The following is a 7,938-nucleotide window of genomic DNA, read 5'->3' on the forward strand; positions in this document are numbered from 1 at the left end:
ATGACACCCTTATCAATGGCTTCCACCATTCCTGGTGTGGTAGGTAAAGGGAAATGAACAGGGCCTGGAATCAAGACATTCAGGTTCTAGTAATAGCATGTCTCCAGGCATATACAGGTTCCAGTAATATCATGTCTCCAGGCTTGTCTGCTCATCTAGCAAATGAGAGAGTTAAGCTAATTGGGATTGTTAAAGAAAAATGAGAGCTGGACAGTATTTAATGCAGTAAAAAACATATTTTATTCAACTATTGCAATAGGAGACAAGAGACCTCAGTACAGAGGTGGACTCGATTCTGAACAGAGCCTGGGCAAGTGGGAACTTACAGCCAAGGAGAAGGTGGGGTGGGTGGGTGGAAGAAACACCAGGGGTGGGGGGACTCTGGATTCTGGCTAAACTGCCCTAACAGGATTCTTGCTGAAGGCAGGCCAGGTGATCAGACATTACCTAAGGCAGTGGTTCTCAACCTGTGGGTCGCAACCGCTTTGAGGGTCGAACGACCCTTTCACAGGGGTGGCCTAAGACCACTGGAAAACAAAAAGATATTTACATTACGATTCATAACAGTAGCAAAATTACACTTATAGAGTAGCAACGAAAATAATTTTATGGTTGGGGGTCACCACAACATAAGGAACTGTATTAAGGGGTCGCGGCATTAGGAAGGTTGAGAACCGCTGAACTAAGGGATGGTGGAGGATGAGAAACCTAGTCAGATATTGAGGGTGATCAGATATGGAGGATGAGAGATTGTAGCTAAACCAATTTAGCAGGATTCTTGCTAGAACTGGATAACACACAGATACGCATGGAAGTCTGAAAGTTGAGGTCTGGTTGAAAAGTTCAGGGGAGCCTGAGTAGAGTTTGGTCAAGGAGAGAGTCTTTGTCAGGATGTTTTCACACTGTGTTTGAGAAGCCTTAGGGGTTCTGAGGAGGGTCCTTAGGGCTGGATTGCAAGAGAGTGGTACTGATAGGCCCAAGTCCAGTCCCAACCTCACTGTCAGCCTAAACAGCTCCGCTCTTATCTGTCTGATATATGGGTTCTATCTAAAATTCATTTCTTTGTTTTAAATCAGTAGAACCCTTTCTTCAAATGATGAAGACTGTGAAACCAGAAGATGTGTGGAGAGCCTTCCAAATACACCACTTGAGGACCCTGAGTCAGCCTAAAGCGGCGGTTCTCAACCTGTGGGTTGCGACCCCTTTGGGGGTCGAATGACCCTTTCACAGGGGTCGCCGGGAACTTGTATGTGGGTGTATCTGCATGTGGGCCTGGAGACGGATAGAGGAGCGGTGTCTCGGTTCCTAAGACCATCAAAAATATGTGTTTTCCGATGGTCTTAGGCGACCCCTGTGAAAGGTTGAGAACCGCTGGCCTAAAGCAAGCTAAGGGCTTGATTTTCTTCCTAACAGACATCCCAGGCCACTATGCATGATGGGGAGAGTGGTCTTTCATGAATTACAGAAACTTACTATGCTCTGCCTGCCCTTCCTTTTGTCAGAAGTGTGTCCTTCAGGACAGACCCTTCCTTGAAGGGGATTTCCACAGCCAACATGGAAACTTGGTGTCTGAGTATGTCTCTCCCCCTTCCCAGCGGTAAGTGTTCATCACAGCTCCTGATTTTGCATTTCATGGCCTCTGTGCTCTGTGGGAGGCCCTGATTATTCATCCATTTCCACAACACATGCTGTAGTACAGCGGTTCTCAACTTTCCTAATGCCGCGACCCCTTAATACAGTTCATGTTGTGGTGATCCCCAACCATAAAATTATTTTCGTTGCTACTCTATAACTGTAATTTTGCTATTGTTATGAATCGTAATGTAAGTATCTTTTTGTTTTCCGATGGTCTTAGGCGACCCCTGTGAAAGGGTTGTTCGACCCACAAAGGGGTCGCGACCCACAGGTTGAGAACCGCTGCTGTAGTATGATTAGTGCCTGTTCTGCAGAAGAGGAAACCGGAACACAGAAAGGGTGAACAAGTGACCTCAAATAGCATGCATCATCTAAGGGGAAGTGAATCAGGTCTGGAGCTTCCTAAAAAAAGATTCCTTCCCGCTCAATGCTACCCTGCTGTGGAGACTTAATTCTCTTTTCTGATCTCTTGATGGCACCCAGAGTGCTTCTCTCTTTTTATTTCTTTCTTCTGGGAAACTGGCCCATCACAGTTTGGCTGCAGTGCCCAGGGAGGCGGCCTCTGGGTTTGGAAGGGCGGAGCCTCAGAATCACCCTCTGGGAGGGTGACTACACCTTTCCTGTGTGGCCGGATATCAGAAGGGGACAGTCAGAGGTTTGCCCTTGGTACCCGTCCCTACCTCGTGTGCCTTTCGTTGTGACTTTCATACATGTGCTGCAGCAAAGGGACATCACAGAATAACCCAGAGACAACCAAGCAATTGACTGAGGCTCAAATAACATTTTAAACTCATGGTCCTGTTCATGACTTAAAAGCCCAGGCCCATTTCATTTGCAAAAGCTAAGTGTTTTTGAAAGGGAAAGTATTTTAGAGTTCTAAAAGTCTAACTTTGAATGCGAGGAGGCAAAGCCCAAAGGACTGAACAAACGAAGGTTACACCCTAAGGCAGAACTCCTAGACCTTTCCCATTTTGTGGCACACCTAGGAAACAGTAATCCGTACTGTATTGTAGAGTATACTGGGCAACGCCACTGACCATCTGCCTCAGGCCCCACCTGGCCAGCTGACAGCAGGAGGGATTGGGAGGGATGGACATCTTATCTCACACATTCTGCATGCTGCCCAACAGCAGGAAGCTCTTCCAAAGAAACAAGAGTTGGGAAGAATCACAATGATGCACAAGTTACATTTCCATTAAAAAAAGCCATAAAAATAACATCTAGACAGCAGAAAATAGAGTGAGACTATGCGGATACTCTGAATGGGGTGTCTTGAGGGGACACCTTAACATACAAGCTCCCCTCATAGTGATTAAGAATACTTACCGTAAGACCTATCCTGGTAGCAAAAGTGTAAATACACAATATGGTGGTGTCAGCTACAGGCGCTGTGCCGCGTAGTGTGTCTGCAGGACTCAGTCAGCTTGAATAACTGAGAGCTGGTATCTCCCGACCAAGACCTTCCCGTTTCCCCTCCCCACAGCCCTTACAACCACCATTCCACTCTCTGCTTTTGAGTATGACTCTTAGATTCCATATATATATATATATATATATATATATATATATATATATATATGCAGCATCATGTAATACTTGTCCTGTGTCTGGCTTATTCCACTTAGCATATTATTCAATCTTAAAAGAAGGAAATCCTGCCATTTGTGACAACATGAGTGACCCATTACATACATTTCATACCACCACACCAAAAAGTCTGCTTCTCAGCGAACACATCTTGTTCAAGTTCTCTCGTAGCACCCCCAAGGACAAAGAGACACATTCGCTTTATACTGCCCACTCCGGGTGCCTGGGGTGGCTTTCCCCAAATGGAAACTCTGCCTGGAAGGTGAATTCCAGTGTCTGGCACAAGATTTTCCATGACAGTTTACTGTGTCTTCTCCACTTCCCGCTGGCTCCTCTCCTCCCCCTTTGTCCAGCTCCAGTGGGCACTTGCCTGCTGTCTTTGTGGAGTGGGGCACAGACGCACTGCTGAGAGAATCTGGGATTCCCATTCTGGACTCTGTTGTTTGCTCTTGGCTGGCTGTCTCCTCCCCAAGCCCCTGCAGGGCCCCAGGTCAGCTCAGCTCAGCTGCCCTCACTTGGTTTTGGCCTTGACCCTCTGCCCCCTGGGGTTGGCTTCTCCTGGCCTTCTCTCCGCTCTGATAGGACCTACAGACTGTTTCCTCTGCAACTGATGTACCCCTTGGTTTCAGCTGGTCTTTGTCTGGCTCTGACGTCAGCAGTTTCCCCTCTTTTAAGCTTGGTGATATCCGTTACTTCTCTCTCCAGTCACCATTTGTTGCTTCCCCCTTTCCAAACCAGTGGGAGAAAGAAGTTATTCTTAGTATGTTTCCCCTTTTCTGTCCATCCCTTCCTCTCTCTCTCTCTCTCTCTCTCTCTCTCTCTCTCTCTCTCTCTCTCTGAGATTGGGCACACTGTCAGGCAGAGGTCTTGATTCATCTTTTGTGCTGAGACAGAGAGGGCTCTGCTGTGAGGTTGGTTGGGTCACAGTCCTGAACAGTCTGTTTTGGCTCCTACTGGCCCCTGGCGTGTGGTGAGCCCTGCTGGGGCTGGCAGGCACAGGGCCCAGTGGGGAGGCCTGACACAAAGGCGGTGCCTCAGACGGCTTGCCGGGCGGTGTCTGGAGCACAGTGTTCCCTCCTTGTTCCCCGGCCAGCTGGGCCTTCCTCCTCAGCTGTGCCTGCTTCATTTCTGAAGGATAGTTCTTCATTTGGGGCCAAATGCGGCTTCCACTCCACCCATCCTCAGAGGTGTTTCTTGGTCTAGGGCGTTTCTGTAATGTCAAGTCCTCACTCCTGTGGTTTGGATGAATTTTAAGGCAAATTTTCACGGGGAAGGGCAAAGGATGGCACCCAGGTTTTGGGTTGGGTGTTGCTCTTGGGCTGCCGAGACTACTTGGGGCTTGGGGCTGGGTGCTGAGCTAAAGGGGGCCTTGCAGCCCCCTGGATGGGACTCCCAGGAAGGCTCCCCACACTTCCCAGTATGAGGCCACAGTATCATTAGGTCAGAGGGAAATATCTACACATACCACTCAGGTACTGGGACCCAGGCCCCTGTAGCAGCATCGCTTTTACCTCCTATTTCCGAAAACTTCTCCCTCCTAAGCTGCCCCCTGGAAACCCAGCAGGAATTTTTTTCCAACTAGTATCTTAAAGTCTTTCAAAAACATCCATACATTCCTACTCCACCTCATCCAACGGCAGACGTGTAACGCATTCTGTGACTCTTAGGAAAAATTTTGAGGGAGAGGAGGTCCTGGAAGGCTAAGGGACAGGCGTGGGGTGCCCAAGCTTCCATCCCTGCTGAACCCCTGGATATCATCCTCTCCGTGTAACTGTCAGGGCTGCCTTTCCCCGTGGGTGGGGTTGGAGTCTGGCAGATTCTTTGCAGTGCCGATATGGATGTTGATTTGTAAATTGTCAGCAATGTGTAAATGCGTGGGCAGCCGTTTACCCGGATTGGCATGCCCACTCAGGCTTTCCTTTCACTCGTGTGTGTAACAGGCAGAAGGGTAGGAGCTCAGACAGCTTCCCTCCCTGGTTTAGGCTGCATGCAAATCCCACGCCTGCTTCCTGTGGTTTCATACAAGTGCAGTGCAGAGCCCGGTCGTTTGTCCCTCCAGCTCTGGAAACACAGACACCTTCATGTGGCAGACTTCTCAGCGATACTACCGAGGGGAAGCAGACCAGCTGGGCGTCCCTGGATGCCCGGAATGACAGATAGTTCTCAAAGTGAACACATATAGCCAGGATTGTGTGATATTTTTAAGCGGCCTTTTCATCAGGAATGAGAATATAAAGTGATGTTTATAGTGATTTGATACCAGAGATGCGTCCATGCAAACTGCAAAAGAACCCCAGGCACGACTATGTCCCGCACATCCTTGGGGTGATGCCAAGGCGGGCCAGAAAGTGATGGGCAGCCAAGGGGGGACTCGGAGGTGCTACACATAGCCAGTGCTTCCCTTCCAGGAGGGAAAATCCTGGTGTGCAGGTTATTCTGCTTGCGCTGTGCTGGGTGCCTGGAATTGCACCTGCTGCAAGGAAGAGGTCTGGATGCAGAGCAGACAGCAGACTGTGGATTCTGGTTCTGTGCTGAGATCTCCCTAAGATGCTCCCAAGGGCCTCTCCAGACATAGTTCAGAATGCAGCCCGGCCATGCAGAATTGGCACCAGTTTGCACGAGCAGCCCCCTCTGCCCAGCACCTGCCTATCCTTCTTGGGATCTCAGAATCCCTCCTACTTATTACCCCTGTCCCTGCAGAAAAGGTGGTGAGGGAGAGGGTGTGACCACAGGAATTGGCCATGCTTTCAACACCTCATTACACTAGGAACACCGTTTCTTCCAAATGGTACAGATTTGGGTGGTCGCAGAATCCTATTTCTGAATGTCCTGTATCTGCTCACCAGGTGAGGTTCTGCTGCTTCTTTCCTTCCCTCTACTGTCCTTTCTTCTCCCACTGTGAATAAGAACAATGGTAATAAAGATTATTCAGTCAGTCGATGACTATTTATTGAGCGCCTGCTATATAGCAGGCCCTGTTCTCTGACTAGGGATAGACCTGTCCCTTTAAAACCTTACGTGTGTGTAGGGCTACAGTTTACAAAGTGCTTTTAGTTCAACCACTGAATTTTTATTCTGTAGGCATTTCTTTATTGTAGTAAAAGACATGTAACATAAAATTTACCATCTTAACCATTAAGTATATTAAGTATATTCACACATTGTTGTGAAGCAGATCTCCAGAACTTTTTCATCGTGCAAAACTGAAACTCTATACCCATCAAACAATAACTTCCCTTTGCCCTGTCCCCCCAGGCCCTGGCAACCACAGCTCTACTTCCTGTCTCCAAGAATTTGGCTGCTCTAGATGCCTCATATAAGCGGAAACGTGCAGTATTTGTCCTTTTGTGACCGGCTTATGCCCTTTTGTGACTGGCTGATTTCACTTGGCATAATGTCCTCAAGGTTCACCCATGTTGTAGTTTGTGTCAGAAACGTTCTCTCTGGGGCGTGGCCACAGGGAGCCTCAGAGCTCTAATTTGGGGCAGTCTGTGCACAGTGCAGCACAGTATTTCCCAAAGGGTGTCCTTGTGATACGGATAGGTCTAGATCCTCAGATTGTTATCATTTCTTAAGAAAAGAGTGCCATGGTCCAATAGGTCTGGGAAATGCTAAATGAAAGCAAAGTAATATAGGCTACTTTATTGTATAATAGAACTTCTCAGCCCTTAATTGGCCAATTCAGCCGTCAAATCAGCACATATCTATAAACTGCCTACTGTGTGTATGGCATTGTGCGAGGTGCTGGGAACACTGGGGCGAGAAGGATACGGCTTCTGTCCTTGTAAAATTTAGACGCTAGCAGCCGACAGACCTTAAAAAAGCTAACTACCTACTAAGAATGCGGTTACCATGACAAGTGCTACCGGAGAGAGCGTTTATCACTGAGTCCTAATGCAGTCTGGGGAATCAGGAATGGCTTCTTTTGGGGAAATGATGTTCAAGATAAGACCTGAAGAAGGAAAAGATGTGGACTAGGTGAGACGGGGTGGGTGCAGAGCATTTTAGGCAGGAGGACAGTTTATGGAAGGTCCTGAGCAGGAAAGGGCTGGGCATCTCTGCGGTGTTTTGAAAACAAATGTGATCAGGGAACTCCTCTCATCTTGGGAACACTTCCCACTGTGCGTCCTGGGACTGAAATTGAGCTTTGGTGTTATAGAAAGCTCCCTGAGAGGGGTGTGGGAGACTTGGGCTGTGCCTGCCATGCTGTCATTAATTGTCTCAGAGACCATGCCCCTCACTTCTTTGAGCCCCTGTTTTTCTTATCATTAACATTAGAGCAGACAACATGATTCTGAAGATGCCTTCCAGCCGGCGTGCTATGAATGCATCTTAATTTCTTAGGGTAGAGAGAGAAGGGAAGTCAAGCTAATTGTAAACAGGGGAATTTTAAGGCTGGAAGGGAAAGAATTCAGTGCTGAGGAGGGTGAGATATAAAAATGCAGTGTGGGGACCATCCTAAAGCCTGCAGTGACCCAGTCTGAGAGGCCATGTACTCCCCGGGCCTCACGTCAACATGTATTTATTGACCAGCCGTTGTGGAGGCTACAGGCCCTGCCCTGAGTCCAGAGGGACATCTGGAGTGCGCCTGCCCTCACCCCATTTGCTCTCTTCTTGCAAATTTCCCAGGACATGGAGCCTAAAGGACTCTAGAGGGGACAAACAGCTCTGATGGACACTGGAGAGGCCAGAGGCTGCCCAGTAATTGGCTGGGAT

The sequence above is a fragment of the Hipposideros armiger genome, unplaced genomic scaffold (assembly GCF_001890085.2).
Source record: "Hipposideros armiger isolate ML-2016 unplaced genomic scaffold, ASM189008v1 scaffold_271, whole genome shotgun sequence".
Lineage (NCBI taxonomy): Eukaryota > Metazoa > Chordata > Mammalia > Chiroptera > Hipposideridae > Hipposideros > Hipposideros armiger.